Source organism: Oncorhynchus gorbuscha, linkage group LG19, assembly GCF_021184085.1.
Source record: "Oncorhynchus gorbuscha isolate QuinsamMale2020 ecotype Even-year linkage group LG19, OgorEven_v1.0, whole genome shotgun sequence".
Classification (NCBI taxonomy): Eukaryota; Metazoa; Chordata; class Actinopteri; order Salmoniformes; family Salmonidae; genus Oncorhynchus; species Oncorhynchus gorbuscha.
The window spans coordinates 35,072,050-35,095,731 of NC_060191.1; the positions used below are offsets into that span (position 1 = coordinate 35,072,050).

Here is a 23,682-nt window from a genome sequence, read left to right on the forward strand (position 1 = left end):
AATCCAAGCCTGACATACTATAGGTCTGGATTGATGTCATTGCATGCCTCATCCATGGTCAGAAGCAGGGTGGTACGCTCATGGGGATGGCAATCATACATCTTCCAGCTGTATTGTAATCGTGTATTGTGGCGTGTAAATCCGACTTGTCTGTACGTGAGTAAGATAACTACTCACGGTGCATCTCTACGAAGGCAAATGTATTGCTATTACTTGACGTTACTTCACATTTACAGGCCACGTGAGAGAGGGTTGATGCTTTCCTCATGAACCACTACATTCCCCTTTTATGGCCAATCAGGATGCAATACGCAAATAACATCACACATTGTATTTTACAGTCGTATCTCAACCATGTTTCACATACATTATACAATGCAAAATACAATACAACACACAATACAAAATGTCTGTGTGTCTCTTCACAGTCCCCGTTGTGCCATAAGTAAGGTGTTCATTTATCGGTTTTTGCTAGCTAGCTTGAGTTACCTGGGGTGGCAGAGAGTTCCATTTAGTCATGTCTCTATTCAATACTGTGCGTGTCCCAGCCTCTGCTCTGGACACGGGAACTGTGGCGAGACCTCTGGATACATGTCTTGTGTGATACCCATGAGTGTCCCAAACTGTGTGCCAACTGCTTGAACAGACAGTTTGGTACCTTCAACACATCAATAACTCGCACAAAGACCACTAGTGATGCAGTACGTCTCTAAATCGACTTTGAGCCAGGAGAGATTGACGTGCATGTTACTGACACTTCCCTCCATGTACATCTAAGTGCAATACGTGCTGCTCTGTTTTGGACCAACTGGAATTTGCATATGTCCTTATTTGCCACACCTGACCAACTGGACAGTTGTCCAGGTGTGACAAAGCTAGGCCCTGTAGGACCTGTCTGGTTGACTGAGATATCAAGAAAGCAGAGCAACGCCTTGCCATTGACAGACCTCTTCCCATTTAAGTGACCATGGAGTTAATTGTATAGCTAACGAATTACAAGAAAATCATATCGAAAGTAAAGTGAATATTGCATTTTGAAAAGCAGATATGGAATAGTTTGTTGTACTCGGTCAACTGAAAATGTGCTCAGAGTTTTGGAACATGAGCCATTTTGATGATCTCTTTAAATTTGTGCTTAGACTTGTGAAAATGTACCCGATACTTGTGCAAATGACGCCAAAGTAATTTCTGTAAACACTGACTTGTTTGCACCAAGGTGAATCTTAGTTTTGAACGCTGTCAAAATGTCCTCCCACCTGTGAAGAGTTGAGTTCCCACAAAAGTAAAAATGGCTGCACAAGTCTACAGCCACAACAAAGTGCAGCATCAAATATAAGCCCTTGGTGGTGGCCAAACAGATGCTCATGCTTTCCCCCCCCCCCTCAGAGTCGGGGGAAACGGGTGATGGTATTCAGTGTCAGATCTGATTGATGGCTGCGTCCTGGATAAGACTGTGAGGTCATCACTTTGTACCAGTAGCTGCCACGGTGGACTCGACACAAACCAGCTGTGCTCCTAATGAACAGTTGCCATCTTGCGCTCTCTCCCTCTAACCTCTGATTCCCTCTAACTTTCTCCCGCAATCTTTTCTCGCTCGCTCTCTGTATGCCATATCTCTTCTAAACCCTCTAACAGTCTTTGTCCCTCACTCTGACCAAATGAACAGTCTACTGCCCTGCTGCACCCTCCTCTCCTCAAACAATAGTTTGAACCAGGATCCGGACGTCTTATTAGAGTCAACCACCAGTAAAGGTGAACACAGGGGCATAAACTCAAAGTTGTGGTGCTTCAAAGGTGCAGACAAGACCGTGCCAACAACCTCGGTTTTGACCAATGAACAAAAGGCTCTGGGAAAATGTATACGAGCCAAAGGAGAATAAAAGGAGGACAGAAATTGAGTGATGGGTTTGTATGTGGTGTAGTATGCGTGGGAAAGAAACGAGTAGGAGGGAGATTTCACATTCTCAATCAGTTGAGCGGCATATTTAGATTAAGAGCTATGAATCTCCCCGTGTGTCATAAAATCTCCCCTAATCTCACCCATTGCAGCCACACTTCACCTACCACACCTTGTAACAGATGACATTCATATTCTGACTATCTCCGAAACTCACTTAGATTAACACCGTTGATGATACAGTGGTAGCAATACATGGTTATAACATCTACCAAAAAGACAGAAGTGCAAACAGGGGCTGTGTTGTGGTCTACATAAAGAACCACATTCCTGTAAAGCTTAGAGACGATATAATGTTAAATACTGTTGAAGTAATATGGCTACAGGTTCATCTGCCTCACCTAAAGCCCATTGTTGTGGGAAGCTGCTATGGACCACCAAGTGCTAACAGTCAGTATCTGGATAATATGTGTGAAATGCATGATAATGTATGTGATATTAACAGAGTAGTATATTTTCTGGGTGATCTAAATATTGACTGGCTCTCATCAAGCTGCCCACTCAAGAAAAAACGTCAAACTCTAACCAGTGCATACAACCTGGATCAGGTTATCAGTCAACCTACCAGGGTAGTAACAAACAGCACTGTTAGCACTTGGTGGTCTAATGAAATCATCAACGTGTATTGATCACATCTTTACTAATGCTGCAGAAATTTGCTTTAAAGCATTATCCAAATCCATAGGATGTAGTGATCACAATATAATAGCCGTATCTAGGAAAACCAAAGTTCCAAAGGCTGGGCCCAATATAGTGTATAAGAGGTCATACAATACATTTTTTTAGTGATTCATATGTTGATGATGTAAAGAGTATTTGCTGGTCTGTGGTGTGTAATGAGGAGCAACCAGACCCTGCACTTGACACATTTATGAAATTGCTTATTCCAGTTACTAATAAGCATGTACTCATTACGAAAATGACTGTAAAATCCCCTTGGATTGATGAGGAATTGAAAAATTGTATGGTTGAGAGGGATGAGGCAAAAGGTATGGCAAATAAGTCTGGCAGCCCAACTGATTGGCAAACGTACTGCAAATTAAGAAATCATGTGGCTAAGCTAAATAAAAAATAAACTATGCTATGAAGCAAAGATAAACGATATAAAGAATGAGAGCAAAACGCTTTGGAGCACCTTAAATAAACATTTTGGGGGAAAAAAGCCAACGCGGCTCGATCATTCATTGAATCAGTTGGCTCATTTATCACAAAACCCACTGTGTATCAACCGTCTATAATTGTCAACTACTTTAATGACTTTTTCATTGGCAAGATAAACAAACTTAGGGACGCTGACACTACATATCCATGTATATCTGACCAAATTCTGAAAGAAAATAATTGTACTTTTAAATTCCATAAAGTCAGTGTAGAAGAGGTGAATAAAATATAAGCCACCGGGGTCTGACAACCTGGATGGAAATTTACTGAGGATAATAGCGAACAATATTGCCACTCCTATATGCCACATCTTCAATTTAAGCCTACTAGAAAGTGTGTACCCTCGGGCCTGGAAGGAAGCTAAAGGCATTCCGCTATCCAAGAATAATAAAGCCCTGGCTCAAATAGCCGACCAATCAGCCTGTTACCAACCCTTCGTAAACTTCTGGACAAATTTGTGTTTGACCAGATACAATGCTATTTCACAGTAAACAAATTGACAACAGACTTTCAGCACGCATATAGGGAAGGACATTCAACAAGCACGTCACATACACAAATTACTGGCTGAGAGAAATTGCTGATAAAATTATTGTGGGGGGTGTCTTGTTAGACTTCAGTGCAGCTTTTGACATTATCGATCATATTCTGCTGCTGGAAAAACGTTTGTGTTATGACTTTACACCCCCTGCTATAATGTGGATAAAGAGTTACTTGTATAACAGAACACAGAGGGTGTTCTTTAATGGAAGCCTTTCAAACATAATCCAGGGAGAAGCAGGAATTCCCCAGGGTAGCTCTTTAGGCCCCTTGCTTTTTTCAATCTTTACTAACGACATGCCACTGGCTTTGAATAAGGCCAGTGTGTCTATGTATGCGGATGACTCAACACTATACACGTCAGCTACTACAGCGACTGAAATAACTGCAACACTTAACAAAAGCTGCAGTTAGTTTCGGAATGGGTACGAAAAAATAAGTTTGTCCTAAATATTTCTGAAACTAAAAGCATTGTATTTGGGACAAATCATTCACTAAACCTTAAACCTCAACTACATCTCGTAATGAATAAATGTGGAAATTGAGCAAGTTGAGGTGACAAAACTGCTTGGAGTAACCTTGGTTTGTAAACTGTCCTGGTCAAAACATATTGATACAACATTAGCTAAGATGTCTATAATAAAGCGCTGCTCTGACTTTTTAACAACACTATCAAAAAGGCAGATCCTACAGGCCCTGGTTGTGTCGCACCTGGACTAATGTTCAGTCGTGTGGTCAAGTGCCACAAAGAGGGACTTGGGAAAATTGCAGTTGGCTCAGAACAGGGCAGCACAGCTGGCCCTTAAAAGTACATGGAGAGCTAGCATTGATGAAATGCATGTCAATCTCTCCTGGCTCAAAGTGGAAGAGAGATTTACAAAAATAGGTAATGACAAGCTGAAGGTACCGAGCTGTCTGTTTAAAATACTATCACACAGCTTTGACACCCATGCATACCCAACAAGACATGCCACCATAGGTCTCTTCACAGTCCCCAAGTCCAGAACAGACTATGGGAGGCGCACAGTACTACATAGAGCCATGACTACATGTAACTCTATTCCACATCAGGTAACTGATGCAGCAGTAGAATCAGATTTAAAAAGCAGGTAAAAAACACCTTATGGACAGCGGGGACTGTGAAGTAACACAAACAGACACAGACACGCATACAAACGCATGATAACGTACGCACTATACACACACATACACATACATTTTGCATTGTAGATGTATGGTAGTGGAATATGGGCCTGAGGGCACACACTTAAGTGTGTTGTGGATTCTGTAATGAATGTATTCTAATGTTTTTACAATTGTATAACTGCCTTAATTTTGCGAGACCCCAGGAATAGTAGCTGATGCCAAGGCAGCAGCTAATGGGGATCCATAACAAATACACCAGCCTGCAACACAGACCTGGTCTTGCGTCACACACAGCAGGGATGGGTCTCTGAAGAGCTTGAGTAGCGAGTATCAATACACCCAGTCACTACAAAGATACAGGCGTCCTTCCTAGCTCAGTTGCTGCAAAGGAAGCTCATGGATTTCAACATGAGGCCAATGGTGACTTTAAAACAGTTACAGAGTTGAATGGCTGTGATAGGAGAGAATTGAGGATGGATCAACAACGTGGTAGTTACTCCACAATACAAACCTAACTGACAGAGTTAGTTATTCCATGCATCCTGTTTGCAACAAGGCAATAAAGTAATACCAAAGTACAAGTTTGAACTTTGGTATTGAAGATAAAACTGCTTCTCCAATAGAAATCCCCGATCAGACTTGCGGGCGATGTCGGCTAGCTAAGATCATGAGTAGCAACATGTCATTGAGTTTAACAGTCATCTACACTCTTAGAAAAAAAGGGTTCCAAAAGGGTTCTTCGGCCATCCCCATAGGATAACCTTTTTTGGTTCCAGGTAGAACGCTTTTTGGTTCCAGGTAGAAATATTTTGGATTGCAGGTAGAACCCTCTGTGGAGAGGGTTCTAAACGGAACCCAAAAGGGTTCTACCTGGAACAGAAAGGGTTCTACCTGGAATCAAAAGAGTTATTCAAAGGGTTCTCCTATGGGGACAGCCGAATAACCTTTTGGTTCTAGATAACACCTTTTGTTCTCAGAGTGTAGAGCTGAACTGCACATGTGCAGGCTGTCAAATCAAGTCACTCCTTTGATATAAAGTCGTTTTTGACAACAACAACAACAACAAAAGGAAAACGTGTCAGTTTGTCACTATCACACGGTTAGAGTAATAACATGTTCAACCACTTAAGACATTGGGCCCCCGAATGCAGGTTGTGTTGGAGATAATGAACGAACTAAAGGAGGAAATGTTCACTTCTCTCATTGACTTCTCGAACCCAGAAACCCCCAGGCCTGGTCTGTTTGGTCTGTTTCAGAAGTGTTTCTGGACGTCTCACGACATCGTGCCTCCTCCGGGTTTAGAAACTCGGTGGTAATACATTAAAAGAACGTGGCAAAGCAATTTGTCCATGCAACTCATTATGTGGCTTTTTAAGCACGTTTCTACTCCTCAACTTATTTAGACTTGCCATAACAAAAGGGGTTGACTACTTATTGACTCAAGACATTTCAGTATTTCATTTTAAATTGCATAATTCCACTTGGACTTTATGTAGGCCAGTGACGACACATCTCTATTTAACCCCATTCTAAAATTCAGGCTGTAACACAACCAAATGTGGGGGGAAAATGGGGGTGTGAATACTTTCTGAAGGCACTGTATCTCCTTCAATCTACAATGTATGTTCTTAACCCTGGGCAACAATGGCCTTGGAGGCTCACCGGGATATTGGTATCCACAGTAGACCGCCAATGATACATTTTTCAACTCAATACTTCTTGAATTCCCTTAAAATTCCCTTGTTTTTTAAAATAAATGCACTGTAATTTAAGCTTTAAAAAAAAGATGTTTTTCTCCCTCTCTCTGCCCCATGACAAAATGTGCAGAATATCAGGACAATTAGCTTGAAAACTGCAGACAACATTTTCTTCCCAGGGCCTGAGACGTGGTTCATCCAGCCATGTACTGCCAAAGTAATAGTAAAACTCCTTGTATGCTATTTTGAACTCACTCAAGTGGTGTTCTGATTATGGGGGGGCGCTGCTGAATGTACTATCACAATAGGCGTCCCCGGACCCAAAACGTTTGAGAACTCCGTTCTAAGGTCCCTCCCAATGCATTTTCCAATAGGTCTTATCCTTACAAGGCGAGGCTGCCAGAGTATTGAAAACAGGGTTGGCAATCATTTTGACAGCTATCATTTTTACATGTTTTTTTGTATGACTTGTTAATCAAAATCTCTTTTTCAGAGCAATTGTAAACCGTCCATAACAAAGCCATCACCTACAGAGAGATGAACCTGGAGAAGAGTCCCCTAAGCAAGCTGGTCCTGGGGCTCTGTTCACAAATACAAACCGACCCCACAGAGCCCCAGGACAGCAACACAATTAGACCCAACCAAATCATGAGAAAACAAAAATATTATTATTTCTAATCTGTCAATTAACAAAAATACAGAGCAAACTAGAATGCTATTTGGCCCTAAACAGAGTGTACACAGTGACAGAATACCTGACGCCTGTGACTGATCCAAACTTAAGGAAGTGTGCCATCACAGAGGCATGATTTGTGATCTGTTGCCACAAGAAAAGGACAACCAGTGAAGAACAAACACCATTGTAAATACAACCCATATTTATGTTTATTTATTTTCCCTTTTGTACTTTTTGCACATCGTTACAACACTGTATGTATACTTTCGGGACTTCTGTGTGTGTAATGTTTATTTAACTTTTGTTTATTATCTACTTCACTTGCTTTGGCAATGTTAACATATGTTTCCCATGCAGAGAGAGACACAGACAGACAGACAGAGAGAGAGAGAGACACAGAGAGAGAGATACAGAGAGAGAGAGAGAGATACAGAGAGAGAGAGAGAGAGAGACAGAGACAGAGACAGAGACAGAGAGAGAGAGAGAGAGAGAGACAGACAGAGACAGAGGAGAGAGAGAGAGATACAGAGAGAGAGAGAGAGAGAGAGAGAGAGAGAGAGAGAGAGAGAGAGAGAGAGAGACAGAGACAGAGACACGGAGAGAGAGAGACAGACACAGACAGAGACACGGAGAGAGAGAGAGACAGACAGAGAGAAAGAGAGAGAGACAGAGAGAGACAGACAGACACAGAGAGCGAGAGAGAGAGACAGCAAGAGAGAGAGAGACATTTTGTACATGCACACTTAAGGGTCTTAGCTTCATTGTTTTAGCCCTTTTTTGTTCTTGAACTGCTGTGGTGGTCTCTCTCTCTCTCTCTCTCTCTCTCTCTCTCTCTCTCTCTCTCTCTCCCTTGTATGTGAATCATTCATTTTTACGGAGTAATTAAATACACTTGTATTTAGAATTCCATTGTCAGACATTTATTTATTGCCTATTACCGTAACACAACCATGGTCTCTTGCATATTGCTAATTATCTTTATGGAGTCATATAAGCATTTTAATAGGCCAACCACTTGGTCTTATTACGAGTCGCATGTAATGTATTTACAATATACTGTATATTCGCATATCAAATATTACTGCCCACCACAACCTCTGTAAAAACAGCAATGTATCTACCACTCCCTTCATCCACCAGACCAACAGATCAATCTCTACCCCAAAACACACCACCAGATGGTCAGGACCTCCTGTTTGGAAGGAAACTAACAAACAAGTCCCGAGCCATCCATTGATCAGCATATGCAGGACTTCAGCCGATTGCTCCACCTCTTAGCGAAGAAGCCGGGCTGCCAGAGGTCATTAAGGACTAACAGGGTGGCATCATGTTTGCCGGCTACTATGAGGCGATGGCTCATGGTGACGTTTATCAAAATTGGCTTCGTTTTCAAATTCTCTGGTGGATCTGTGTAATCTGAGGGAAATATGTGTCTCTAATATTGTCGTCCATTTGGCAGGAGGTTAGGAAGTGCAGCTCAGTTTTACACCTCATTCTGTGGGCAGTGAGCACATAGCCTGTCTACTCTTGAGAGCCAGGTCTGCCTACGGTGGCCTTTCTCAATCGCAATAATAGTCTCTCTCTCTCTCTCTCTCTCTCTCTCTCTCTCTCTCTCTCTCTCTCTCTCTCTCTCTCTCTCTCTCTCTCTCTCTCTCTCTCTCTCTCTCTCTCTCTCTCTCTCTCTCTCTCTCTCTCTCTCTCTCTCTCTCTCTCTCTCTCTCTCTCTCTCTCTCTCTCTCTCTCTCTCTCTCTCTCTCTCTCTCTCTCTCTCTCTCTCTCTCTCTCTCTCTCTCTCTCTCTCTCTCTCTCTCTCTCTACCTCAGTTCCAGTTCCACCCTCTTTTTCTCTCTGTGCCATATCTGTTCAAGATCTCCACGCAACAGCTCACCACTGCCAATCATTGTCTTGATGCCAACGAGAAAGGGTGGGCGCGTGGACATTTACCCTGCAGGATATATCCTTTCTGCTCCTGTGATGCGTTTACGTTAACCCCTCTCTGTGCCACACGTCGGATGTGTGGGTACAGGGGCAGGTGGAAAGTGTGACGCACCAAACGTCACCCCGTCTGTGGTGGCCGAGTCTGTGCACTGCCAAACCCATCTGAACCAGTTGTCGGTTAGCAATTAGTTATTTAGACTAAACAGAACATTGTCTTTCACTGAGACATAACACAACAGCATTTAAAGCTGTGCCTGGGAGCCTGTGGACACAGCAATTACTACTGGATCTAGAGGGTGGAGACATACACAGAGAGCCTGCTGGCTAGCTTTTTATCATCACGACACAGCGGCGACCTTTCCACCAGCGACCTGGATGAGCCTGACAATAGGGTTCTCGATTTCTTTAAACCCTGCCTAGAGCACCTGGGACTAAATGGAGGCTCTGGCTTGTCTAAGTGTTTCACTCACCCTCCCCGTTACAGGATTCTCTCCATCCAGTAAGGCCTGAACTTTCATATGGATCCATGATTGGATGACGTCTCCCCACACATGCAACACTAGCTATTATTGAGCCGGCGAATGCCTTTTCTAAAGGCCCAAGTTGGCATCACATTAACAGAGAACAGCAAACAGCTCTCCTTACCTTACAAGCTAATCTTTGCTCAAAGTAGCCTCGGCGTCACACTGGGATTCTGTCTTCCTTCCCACTCAGATCCTGAAAAGGATCGACGCAGGAGATGAGGAGCAGGTACAGGGAGTGAAGGTTTAATAGCCGACGGACATGAAACGGAACAGGAACAGCGTCTGGACAGGAACACATGACAAGCATTTAACGCGGACACACAGGGAACACCACCGAGGAACAGACAGATATATACAGGGGCAATCAGCCACGTGAAGGAGTCCAGGTGTATCCAACAAACGTAATGATGGTGCCAGGTGCGTGTAAAGACGGGTAGCTTGGCGCCCTCGAGCGCCAGGGAGGGGGAGCGGGAGCAGGCGTGACAGATCCCACAGTCGGGATCTGCTCAGTTCGTGCGATTACGTTGGAATTTCCAGACTGAAGGAGAAGGACATTTCTCAGGCTGGCATCCACGACCAAGGCACGTTAAGCCTCAACGGCTGTACAACATATAGGCAACGGAACATTCATTGGAACATTGCAAAAGCCATTAACAAACGATCCTTTGAACGTTACGGAGGTCACAGACACAACAATCGCAGAAGAACAGGTCAATATTGTACTGCTGAGCAAGGCACAGTACGAAACATCAATCTAGAACCTGAGTCATTCAACCAAAGCATCTTTTGGATGGGCCCTAAATCGTGGTTTGGACCGATGTTGATAGTGGTTTTGCGTATGTCGGCGCCAATGTGAACATTTCAACACTTTTGTGCTTACTGTACACTAAAGTGTTCTGATCCCATGTCCCTCTTTCCTCATTTCAACCCCGCCCTCTATTGCTCTCTGTATTGATGAGTAACCTAAAGTGCTGATGCTTCACCTGCACGAGAAGAAGAAAAAAAAAACATAGTATACCATGGTTTAAATACTATAGTATTCACTGTGGTGTTTTTGCTGACTTTACTGTGGTATTGGCTGAAGTATATTTAGGGGCGGCAGGAAGCCTAGTGGTTAGAGCGTTGGGCCAGTAACCGAAAGGCTGCTAAATCGAATCCCTGAGCCGACAAGAGCGTTCTGCCCCTGAACAAGGCAGTTAAACCCACTGTTCCAAGGCCGTCGTAGTAAATAAGAAGTTGTTCTTAAATGACTTGCCTGTTTAAATAAATAAAAAATATATATATACAGTTAACTCTAGTATAAATACTGTAGTAAAAGAAAACTGTAGTAATTAATGTAGGGTCTTTGTAGATTATAGTATACTGTATGTATAGTTAATTATAGTATAAATACTGTAGTAAAAGAAAACTGTAGTTTATACTATAGTAATTAATTGTGTTTTTGCAGATCGTAGTATATACTATAGTATTTTTTTAAACATTTTTGACACAGAAGTGGAGGCTTTCTCCTTCAGGAAACCTACTGGAGAAATAGTAAAAGACCACATTTTCAATAACCTGTAGGGAAATCAATATGGCCTACACTTGGCATGTAGGTTTCCTACTTATGGTGTCACAAACTGCGATATGGTGGAGGTAGTATTTATAGTCTATATACTGTAGTATTTACTATCATTTTAAAAAGTGTAGTATTTTGGGGGTCTGTACTATTTTTTTCAGACATTACTGTAGTATTTACTAGTAGTTGTTTTTGTCTCCAGATAACACTGTAGTATTTACTGTAGTACTCTACAGTATACTACAACATTCTATAGTAAGTACACATGATCGAGGGATACTACAGTGTAGTTTGGTATTCTACAGTATACTGCAGTTTACTATAGAATTCTATAGTAAGTACTGTAGTATTCTATAGTATTTTTTCCATGTGGGTAGTTCCCTAGAGGGCGATTAAGGGACGTACGGGGGACGGATAGGGGTGAGGGTCAATGAGGTGAAAGGCACGCTACAGGCAGGCTATTAGTCTGGCCTTGTCAGATGAGTGGGCATGTGTTAACCATATATAGTAAGGAAATAACAGGAGGAGGAGAGGTCTTGGAAGTGGGTTTGTTAGCTCTTTCACAGAGCACATCTACTCTCCGGAAGACTCCAAACTAGATATGCAGAACTGTGACAACAGCAGGATAAGGTATGCAAGCAGGGGAAGCAGGTAGCCTAGTGGTTAACAGCGTTGGGCCAGTAACCCGAAAGGTCCCCAAGCCGACTAGGTGAAAAATCTGTTAATGTGCCCTTGAGCAATAGCACACAGACCAAAACAATGGACCATGCACGGCTGCACTCCCACATCTTTCTCCCTTAAATGTGGTTTGTTATGATCAACTTGCATTCTTAACCTCTTATCACACTGACAGAGGGATAAGAGGTTGTCTTAGCTTGTAGAAAAGAGCAGACGCTCTGACCTATCCATGCAGACCTCAGTCCTACAGGTTATGGAAATGTTGCTAATCTCCTCAAAAACAGTACAGTAAATACTGCAGCATACTACAATTTGCAAAAATTCTACAGTAAGTATTTATACTATAGTAAACTGTAAATACTACAGTACACTACAGTTATGTCATTTGCAGACTTAACTTTTCAAAACACTACAGTGAATACTACAGTAAAATCCACAAAAACACTCCAGTGAATACTATAGTATTTCTACCATAGTATACTATAGTATCTTTTTCATCTGGGTGAATTACACTCATCACAATTCGACACAATTTGGTTGATACTTTGATTGGAACCTATTTTCACCCACTCAAGACAGCCAAAAGTTTGTTGAATACCCAATCTATTACCACTGTGCTTTACACCAGTGGTTCCCAAACTTTTTATAGTCCCGTAACCCTTAAAACATTCAACCTCCAGCTGTGTACCCCCTCTAGCACCAGGGTCAGCGCACTCTCAAATGTTATACGATACATTTATTAAAACATAAGAATGAGTGTGAGTTTGTCACAACAAAGCTTTGTGGGAAGTGACAAAGAGCTCTTATAGGACCAGGGCACAAATAATAATAATCAATCATTTTGCCCTTTGTTTAACCATCTTACATATAAAACCTTATTTGTTCATCGAAAATTGTGAATAACTCACCACAGGTTAATGAGAAGGGTGTGCTTGAAAGGATGCACACAGTCGGGCTAAAAGTATTTAGTCAGCCACCAATTGTGCAAGTTCTCCCACTTAAAAATATGAGAGAGGCCTGTAATTTTCATCATAGGTACACTTTAACTATGACTGACAAAATGAGAAAAAAAATCCAGAAACTCACATTGTAGGATTTTTTATGAATTTATTTGCAAATTATGGTGGAAAATAAGTATTTGGTCAATAACAAAAGTTTATCTCAATACTTTGTTATATACCCTTTGTTGGCAATGACAGAGGTCAAACGTTTTCTGTAAGTCTTCACAAGGTTTCACACACTGTTGCTGGTATTTTGGCCCATTCCTCCATGCAAATCTCCTCTAGAGCAGTGATGTTTTGGGGCTGTTGCTGGGCAACATGGACTTTCAACTCCCTCCAAAGATTTTCTATGGGGTTGAGATCTGGAGACTGGCTAGGCCACTCCAGGACCTTGAAATGTTTCTTAGGAAACCACTCCTTCATTGCCCGGGTGGTGTGTTCGGGATTATTGTCATGCTGAAAGACCCAGCCACATTTCATCTTCAATGCCCTTGCTGATGGAAGAAGGTTTTCACTCAAAATCTCACGATACATGGCCCCATTCATTCTTTCCTTCACACGGATCAGTCGTCCTGGTCCCGAGTTGAGTTTTTACCAAAAAGTTATATTTTGGTTTCATCTGACCATATGACATTCTCCCAATCTTCTTCTGGATCATCCAAATGCTCTCTAGCAAACTTCAGACGGGCCTGGACATGTACTGGCTTAAGCAGGGGGACACGTCTGGCACTGCAGGATTTGAGTCCCTGGCGGCGTAGTGTGTTACTGATGGTAGGCTTTGTTACTTTGGTCCCAGCTGTCTACAGGTCATTCACTAGGTCCTCCCGTGTGGTTCAGGGATTTTTGCTCACCGTTCTTGTGATCATTTTGACCCCACGGGGTGAGATCTTGCATGGAGCCCCAGATCGAGGGAGATTATCAATGGTCTTGTATGTCTTCCATTTCCTAATAATTGCTCCCACAGTTGATTTCTTCAAACCAAGCTGCTTACCTATGGCAGATTCAGTCTTCCCAGCCTGGTGCAGGTCTACAATTTTGTTTCTGGTGTCCTTTGACAGCTCTTTGGTCTTGGCCATAGTGGAGTTTGGATTGTGACTGTTTGAGGTTGTGGACAGGTGTCTTTTATACTGATAACAAGTTCAAACAGGTGCCATTAATACAGGTAACAAGTGGAGGACAGAGGAGCCTTCTGTGAGAGCCAGAAATCTTGCAAATTCATTAAAAATCCTACAACGTGATTTTCTGGATTTTTTTCTCTCATTTTGTCTGTCATAGTTGAAGTGTAATTATGATGAAAATTACAGGCCTCTCTCATCTTTTTAAGTGGGAGAACTTGCACAATTGGTGACTGACTAGATACTTTTTGCCCCACTGTAACTCTGCAATGTTGGGTTGTATTGGAGAGTCTCAGTCTTATTAAATAATTTTCCACACACAGTCTGTGCCTCTATTTAGTTTAAATGCTACTGAGGGCCGAGAATCCACTCTCACATAGGTACATGGTTGCAAAGGGTATCAGTGTCTTAACAGCGTGATTGGCCAAGGCAGAATACTCTGAGCGCAGCCCAATCCAGAAATCTGGCAATGGCCTCTGAATAAATTCAAATTTTCACAGAACCGCTTGTTGCAATTTCGATGAGGCTCTCTTGTTCAGATATCAGTCAGTGGACTGGAGGCAGGGCATGAAAGGGATAACGAATCCAGTTGTTTGTGTCATCCTTTTCGGGAAAGTACCTCTGTAACTTTGCACCTAACTCACTCAGGTGCTTCGCTGTATCACATTTGACATTATTACATTAAGCTTCAGTTCATTTGCACACAAAAAAAATCATACAATGATGGAAATACCTGTGTGTTGTCCTTGTTAATACAGACGGAGAAGAGCTCCAACTTCTTAATCATAGCCTCAATTTTGTCAACCCACATTGAATATAGTTGTGGAGAGTCCCTGTAATCCTAGATTCAGATCATTCAGGTGAGAAAAAACATCACCCAGATAGGCCAGTCCTGTGAGAAACTCGAAATCATGCAAGTGGTCAGACAAGTGAAAATGATGATCAGTAAAATAAAACTTTAAGCTCATCTCTCAATATAAAAAAATGTGTCAATACTTTGCCCCTTGATAACCAGCGCACTTATGTTGTAAAAGCTTTACATGGTCGCTGCCCATTTCATTGCATAGTGCAGAAAATACACGAGAGTTCAGGGACCATGCTTTAACAAAGTTAACAATTTTCACCGTGGTGTCCAAAATGTCTTTAAGATTTCAGGCATTCCCTTGGCAGCAAGAGCCTCTCGGTGGATGCTGCAGTGTACCCAAGTGGCGTTGGGAGCAACTGCTTGCACGTGCGTTACCACTCCACTATGTCTCCCTGTCATGACTTTTGCGCCATCAGCAGCAGTTACGTTTGGTTACATACGGACAGTTAGTGGAATTCCTGAGAAAGAGTAACGGTTAATGTGATTGGATGTTAATTATTCGACTAGGCTACCTGTATTTGACATTGTGTTGTTATTTTGCTGAACACTAGCTGGTTTAATTTGATTTTTGGCAGTGAAACGAGGCTACTCAGGCGATCTGGGGTTTACTTGATAGCTACCTACACAAATAGCTAGCTAGAACAAAGTGTTAATAAGATAAATTCATTTAACAAGATTAAAAGCTACAAATAAGTTCTCCAGAACTGTTGGAAAATATAAATGGACTGTTTGAAAATGTGAAGAATTATTAATTATTTAAAAAATAGATTTATATATATTTTTTTAAATGTGATTCACATTTTTATTTGGGGTACCCCCGACAGCATTGTGTGTACCCCCCCAGTTTGAGAATACCTGCTTTATATCAAATTTCAGTCAGACTGCCCAGCCAATCCGAGCCCCCTACACAACTTCCCACCCATGTTTTTTTGGTTTTATGCCTCAAGGGAAAGGTTTGCAAAACAAAAGTTGAACACATACACCTACACCCACATATTAACACACAAAACCATTTCACCCTCCATATAATTCATATCATAGGCATCATAGTACTGTAGAGCTCTTTTTACTTGCACACAATATGGGTCACCTCGTCCTGCCCCTATGGGTCCACAGCCCTGCAGCGCCCCAACCCAACACACCCCACTCAGCTTTAGGATCTTAGTGAAACATTCATTATTGGTTTCAGGTGTTTCAGAGTGTTTCAGACTGTCAACAGTACAGCAGACTCCCAGAACCAGGAATGAGCAGCCCAGCAGCTAAGGATTGCCTAAATCTCCCCTTACGTGGACATGTTTTCAATGCAAACTCCTTTTGTCGTACAGTATTCCACATAAGGATTCCAGACCTTATGAAAGTTGCACAGTATACCCTCAATCTCAAAGCAAATCTAGTGGTACTGTACATAAACTTGACATTTCATCCATACATTATGGGAGGATAACCAACCTTCCAATGAATGGCAATGCATTTATTAGCCACTTTAAATGCTTGGTTACACCGTTCCTTCTGATAACAGTCTCCAGTATCAACATTTCAAAGCAAATGAAAACGGGGAGAAGGCAGAATCCGTAGACATGCTGAGATAAACGGACATACTCTTTGCCAGAATTCAGCCAGCCTTCACATGACCTCAACATATGGTATCAGGTAGGCTGTCATTACAAATAAGAATTTGTTCTTAACTGACTTGGCTAGTTAAATAAAGGTTAAATATATATATATTTAAATATGTCCCCTTTTGTGCTTAACACCTCCAGCAGGATAATAACATTTCTGAGTGCATGCTATTCAGTTTCACTGGCAGTTACTACCCTCTATGGATGGTCTTGAACTGCATAAATTGATGTCTGAGATGATATGAACATGACTGGGCATTCTAACATACCTGTATCCATTCATCGTCATCAATTGCTTCTCCCAGGTCTTGCTGACATTTCGTTTTACATGTTTTGTGTCAATAGAAAAATTATTGCAAAAGTATTAAAAATAGTAAACAGAAATACCTTGTTCTCATAAGTATTCAGACGTTTTGCTATTAGACTCGAAATTGAGCTCAGGTGCATCCTGTTTCCATTGATCATCCTTGAGATGTTTTTACAACTTGATTGGAGTCAACCTGTGGTAAATTCAATTGATTGGACATGATTTGGAAAGGCACACACCTGTCTATATAAGGTTGACAGTGCTGTTGACAGTGCATGTCAGAGCAAAAACCAAGCCATGAGGTGGAAGGAATTGTCCGTAGAGCTCCGAGACAGGATTGTATCGAGGCACACTTCTGGGGAAGTGTACCAAAACATTTCTGCCACATTGAACACAGTGGCCTCGATCATTCTTAAATAGAAGGAGTTTTCTCCAGAGTGCTCAAGACCTCAGACTGGGGCAAAAGGTCTCCTTCCAACAGGACAATGACCCTAAGCACACAGCCAAGATAACGTAGGAGGGGCTTCGGGACAAGTCTCTGAATGTCCTTGAGTGGCTCAGCCCAAGCCTGGACTTGAACCCGATCTAACATCTCTGGAGAGACCAGAAAATAGCTGTGGAAGCGACCCTCTCCATCCACCCTGACAAAGCTTGAGAGGATCTGCAGGGAAGAATGGGAGAAACTCCCCAAATACAGGTGCACCAAGCTTGTAGCGTCAAACCTAAAAGACTGAAGGCTGTAATTGCTGCCAACAAAGTACTTAGTAAAGTATCTGAATACTTGATTAAGGGGAAAAAAATTTAATACATTTTAGAATACAGCTGTAACATAACAAAATGTGGAAAAAGGGAAGGGGTCTGAATACTTTCCGAATGCACTGCAAGCTACAGATGGTTTTTTTTGCATTTTTGCATTTAGTTATTTGCACTGGATGCGTCTCAATCCATCGCATCCACTGATGTCGCACTTCCGCATCTGTGTTGAAAGGGGACAGAGCTAGAGCGGTGTTTGTCAGACCACGAGACATCTGTGTTGAAAGGGGACAGAGCTAGAGCGGTGTTTGTCAGACCACGAGACATCTGTGGTGTTGAAAGGGGACAGAGCTAGAGCGGTGTTTGTCAGACCACGAGACATCTGTGTTGAAAGGGGACAGAGCTAGAGCGGTGTTTGTCAGACCACGAGACATCTGTGTTGAAAGGGGACAGAGCTAGAGCGGTGTTTGTCAGACCACGAGACATCTGTGTTGAAAGGGGACAGAGCTAGAGCGGTGTGACATCTGTGTTGAAAGGGGACAGAGCTAGAGCGGTGTTTGTCAGACCACGAGACATCTGTGTTGAAAGGGGACAGAGCTAGAGCGGTGTTTGTCAGACCACGAGACATCTGTGTTGAAAGGGGACAGAGCTAGAGCGGTGTTTGTCAGACCACGAGACATCTGTGTTGAAAGGGGACAGAGCTAGAGCAGAGCTAGAGCGGTGTTTGTCAGACATCGAGACATCTGGTGTTTGACAGAGCCATGAGACATCTGTGTTGAAAGGGGACAGAGCTAGAGCGGTGTTTGTCAGACCATGAGACACCCGAAAAATCGGTCTTCTCACAAAATCATCCATAGCATCCAAACTTTTTGGCCTACAAACTATTATGACCCCTCTATGGAAAGATGGGACTGGTCTGAAGTCTGTCCAGCCAATCTCCCAGCTCTAGGATGCCCACAGGCCTCACAATACTCGTCTGAATGTCCCCATGGTACCAGTTGGGAAAAAATGAATGGAAATACAGTTTTTCTTTATTTGTACTATTTTCTACATTGTACATTAGTGAAGACATCAAAACTATGAAATAATATATTAAATATAAATGCATATATTATATACCTGAGATTCTTCAAAGTAGCCACCCTTTGTCTTCATGACAGCTTTGCAGATTCAGATTTGGCATTCCCTGTATTTTGTATTTTTTTAAAGTGGTCTTAAAATTCAAAATCAACGAGAAAAAATATTCTTGGTATGAACTTCTTAAAAAATAAAAAAATCCACATAGCATTTAAAAACCATGTCAGCCCCTATTATGTCCATGTAGCTTTTTATGTGATTTGTTAAGCCACATTTTACACCTCAACTAATTTAGGCTTGGTTAAACAAAGGGGTTGAATACTTATGCAACAACTATATTTGATTTATTTGATTTTCTATTCATCTTTAAAAAAAAAAATATGAATAATCTTCCACTTTAACATGAGTATTTTGTTGACCAAAAGGACAATGAAATCTATTTGAATCCCACTTTGTAACACAACAAAGTGTGAAGAAATGAACAGGGTCTGAATACTTTTGCAAGGCACTAGAAATAACCAATGACATTTACAACCAAATCGATAAAAGCATCAGACCATCGAATGTTCACCAGAGAAAAAAGGACTTCCGCTCTTATACACATCAGACAGATGTATTACATACACAAACAGCATCCCAAAACACAGTCACATCTCAGTGTGATAGATCAGCCACAGTGACGCGCTATAAGCCCTCAGAGCGTCAAGGGCGATTGTTTAACGATACCAATCCATTCTGCCCCGTGTCACAAACCACTTTCGGCAACCACATGCAAGGATGTCAAATCAAAGCAGGGTGAAAGGGAATTGAAGGCCATATGGGCAGCGCTAAGAGGCCTAGGTAAATACAGTCTGGCAGGGACCAGCAAATTACAATACTGCACATAGCTACTGACCTTGAGTCAGATTTGAGAAGTAGGCTCCAGATTGAAACATGAAAAGAAGTCTAGAAGGGGACTTTGTCAGCTGGTGCAATGTCTGCAGTCCTGTTCTGTTACACGTTGTCGTACCTTTCACCGTTTCACACCTGACAAATTGCCTCCTCAATAAACCACAAAGCAAACGTTATAAATACCTACAGACTCCATCATCAAATGTTGGTCTGAGCCTGCGATGGTAATGAAACAACCACATTTTCTGTCTGGATTCCATTTAGTGTTGGGGAACCAATCTTATTCGAACCACAATTGCACTGATAACTGTACAGATGTAAAGTGTGGTTACAGAATGACACTAAAATCTCCCTCGGATTTTCACGTGACATCGTTTTCCAGTAATTCTGTAAATATCTATATTTACTCCGAATTAAGATTCAAAGATGTCTGCAGAAAGAAGGGGATGTCCGCTATGATAGGACACTTTGAGTTCGAAAAAGTCTATTTTAATTTAATGAACTACGGTAAGTGAAGTGGATTTAACATCTGATAAAACCTGTTAAACTCATTCCAAGGAGGACCAAGTGTCTGCGGGTTTCCGCACCACCCTTGTACAGTCGTGGCCAAAAGTTTTGAGAATGACACAAATATTAATTTTTACAAAGTCTGCTGCCTCAGTTTGTATGATGGCAATTGGCATATACTCCAGAATGTTATGAAGAGTGATCAGATGAATTGCAATTAATTGCAAAGTCCCTCTTTGCCTTGCAAATGAAATGAATCCCCAAGAAGTTAATTGACAGCATGCCAGGCCAGATTGCAGAGGACTTGAAAAAGAAGGGTGAACACTGCAAATGTTGACTCTTTGCATCAACTTCATGTAATTGTCAATAAAAGCCTTTGACACGTTTGAAATGCTTGTAATTATACTTCAGTATTCCATAGTAACATCTGACAAAAATATCTAAAGACACTGAAGCAGCAAACTTTGTGGAAATTAATATTTGTGTCATTCTCAAAACTTTTGGCCACAGACTGTACTTGATTGATGAATTAAGGTCACGAACTAGTAAAGAACTCCTCTCACCTGGTTGTCTAGGTCTTGAAAGGAAAACCCTGCAGACACTAGGCCCTCCATGGAATGAGTTTAACAACTCTGCAATAACATAATGATGGTAACAGAAGAACACCTTGGGTCCCTGATCTGTACCATACAGAAATGCATAACTATGAATGTCATTCACTTCATGGTGATATCCTGAATAGGTACGCGAAGGTAGACAAATGTAATATCCTCATGCTTGGGTATTATTCTACACATTGGCTATTATTCTAATGAGCTCCGCCCCCAAACAAGACCAAATTTGGTTGGTCCGGAATGGACCAAATCTGTACCAATCATAGACGTGTCTATGATTATAGTCGAGACGTTTGGACATCACAGAGTAAGCACAGTGGAGTAGAGCACAGCAGAACACAGCACAGCCGTGCAGAGTACTGTATTGTTAAGTAGAGTACAGTACACTAAATAATACTGTACTCTACTCTAGTGTGCTTTACTGTACTGTCCTATACTCTACTTATTTATACTGTACCTTGTGACTTGGTGACTACTATGAATTACCATTGTAGCCAATTCAGTTGCAGTCATTTTGTTACAGATTTTCTGGTCATTCTGTTACCGATTTGGTAACCGAATGACACATTGTAATCACTTAATAAATCATAAACTAAATTGCTTTCAGTAAAAACACTAGCTAAATCGGTAGGTCTGCCTTTACTTGGTACTTCTGTAAACGTTCAATATTTTTGGTGACAGAATGACAGAATGCTTTGAAGAATTGATATATGCCTTCACAGAGCCTTTTCCATGAATATGACCTACCTACACTGCATCAAGCAGCACCAGTCCAACTGGTTACTCATCTCTTCTCCTCTTTTTCTGGTTTCAATCTCCCTCCCTCCCCCCTCCCTCACCCCATCCATTCCTTCCAGAGTGGACAGATTGAAAGCTAACACATCCTCCTCTTATCAGCCCAAATGCACCACATGCATCTCTTCTTTCCGTCTCGCTCACATTCGCGTGTTCCAGCCAAGCCTCACTAAGAGCTTGTGGCGGTACTGAAAGCAGACCGCTGTACGAAAAAGCATCTATTCTTCAGCGCCTGGCATTGTGCTCTACCGTACAGTGTTACAGCAACGTGTTTTTGCGTTCCATTAAATAAGAACTGGACAGAGAGACGGCGGCGTGCCTGTGAGTCTAAGTGTGTGTGGACTCTACTGTACGTATGTGTGCTCAGTATTGACAGGATGGGTAAGTGAATTACATAAACTAGACTCTCCATCCCACCGCCACTCGACCATATTAAAGAGGGAATCATAGAAACGCGAGTAGTTTCTTTCCTCCATCCTGCATCTCCTCTTGCTCAGGTGTCCATCATGGTCCAGCAATCTTACACTCTATAAACCCGCATCTCAACTACAGGTCTGGGGCTGTAAGGCAAAGCAGCAGGGCTTAGCTGGGAGGAGAGAGAGACTGCTGCATTGACATGCAACTGTGCTGAACTGAACTCATCCCATACACACTCCTCTATTGCCTCACTCTAATCCACTCATAGTCACACACACACACACACACACACACACACACACACACACACACACACACACACACACACACACACACACACACACACACACACACACACACACACACACACACACACACACACACACACACACACACACACACACACAGTGTGTGGCATGTTTGAGGTGGTGTGTGAGTCAGTCAGTTGGGCGATTCCTTAATAACAGGCTATTCAATTCATCAGCAGACTAACATCCTTAACGTGCCCTGCATGCCTGGTCGGTATTTGGCCATGATTACTACAAGTGTAGATAGCGGGCTAGACTAATTTACCAATCTAACAATTGTTTGTCTAATTGAATGACTGCCAAAGAGAAACAACATTTAGTAGTATTTGGTTGGATTTGAATTTCGACAAGTATGCCAAATCATTGCTGGAGGTTGGAGGAAATTCTACCCCCACGGATGCCGTCTGCTTCAAGAAGTGACTCAGGAGTCAGGACGTGCCTGCATATCCCCCCCCCCCAGGCATCAACCACAGCTCCTGACAGACTGCAGCAAGACAATTCCTTAAAAACCGCTCTGTCATCTGTCTGTCTCATCATGGAGTATTACCCACAGGCAGCAGAGAGACCTCGGGGAGAAGATTGGTATGGAATGACTCAAAGAAAAAGGGCAACAGTTGACATTAGTCAATTATCCTCATTCCTTGGAGTTACTCTTTAACTACTTTGGCAACTGGAATGCCATTACTCAACTGTACTTAGTAGCACAAATCAATGATTGAACTTAAATCAAAGGAAACTGGCAAGCTTATTCAGTATGCAATCAAGGACAGCAGGCTTATATCTTTACACTAAAACAGTGACTTTCAGCAAAACATAGATTGTTTTGGTTTCAACCCTCACTATATCAGTATTTCAACAAATGTCCATATGTCTGTCTGTGTGTCTGTGTCTGTGTGTGTGGTAACAGCCAAAAGGGACAGGGACAGGAGGGTGCCTCCCCAACTCTGTGTCAAACCCACTGAACAGCACCCACAAGCAGAGACCCGCCCCACAGCCCTCTGGGAAGGGAGGGGCCAGATCCAGTCCTCCAGGGCTGGCAGGTTTAGCACACACCTCTCAATTAGAGTAGCAAAACACCAACGGTCAGGTTTATTTTACAATCCAAATGACGGTCTGGTTACGCAACCACGCAACCAAACCCCTCTGGGCATTGGATATGTCATAAGGAACGGTCTTATTGGGAGTAGAGGAGACGAGACAGGCCCGCTTGTTTTATTTAAAACAGTTTCATCCTTGGAACAAAGTTCTCCCACATCGGATGCTTCCTCAAAAGCATTGTGGTTCTTATTTTCACTTCAATATCAAGACACTAAAGCGATCTAACAGTGAGCGGGATGGCGCGGCATGCCATTGTTTACACAGTATGTGTGTACAGAGAGAGAACAGGAGCATAGCGAAGTGGTTTTGAATGTCTAATAGCCACAGTATAACAGTGTACTGTAGGGTCATGACTTAGGTATCAGACGGAATCACATACAGAGAGATCCAGACCGAGAGGATAAGACAATTGAAGAGACACAAAAGAGAAAGAGGTCACT

At 42.2% G+C, this 23,682-nt stretch overlaps 1 protein-coding gene across 1 annotated transcript in view; it reads right to left on the reverse strand.

Moving 5' to 3' along the window:
- LOC124005610 (prostacyclin receptor-like) overlaps window positions 1-23,682 on the reverse strand; it is a 44,244-nt gene that overhangs the window by 18,768 nt on the left and 1,794 nt on the right. The window lies entirely within an intron of this gene.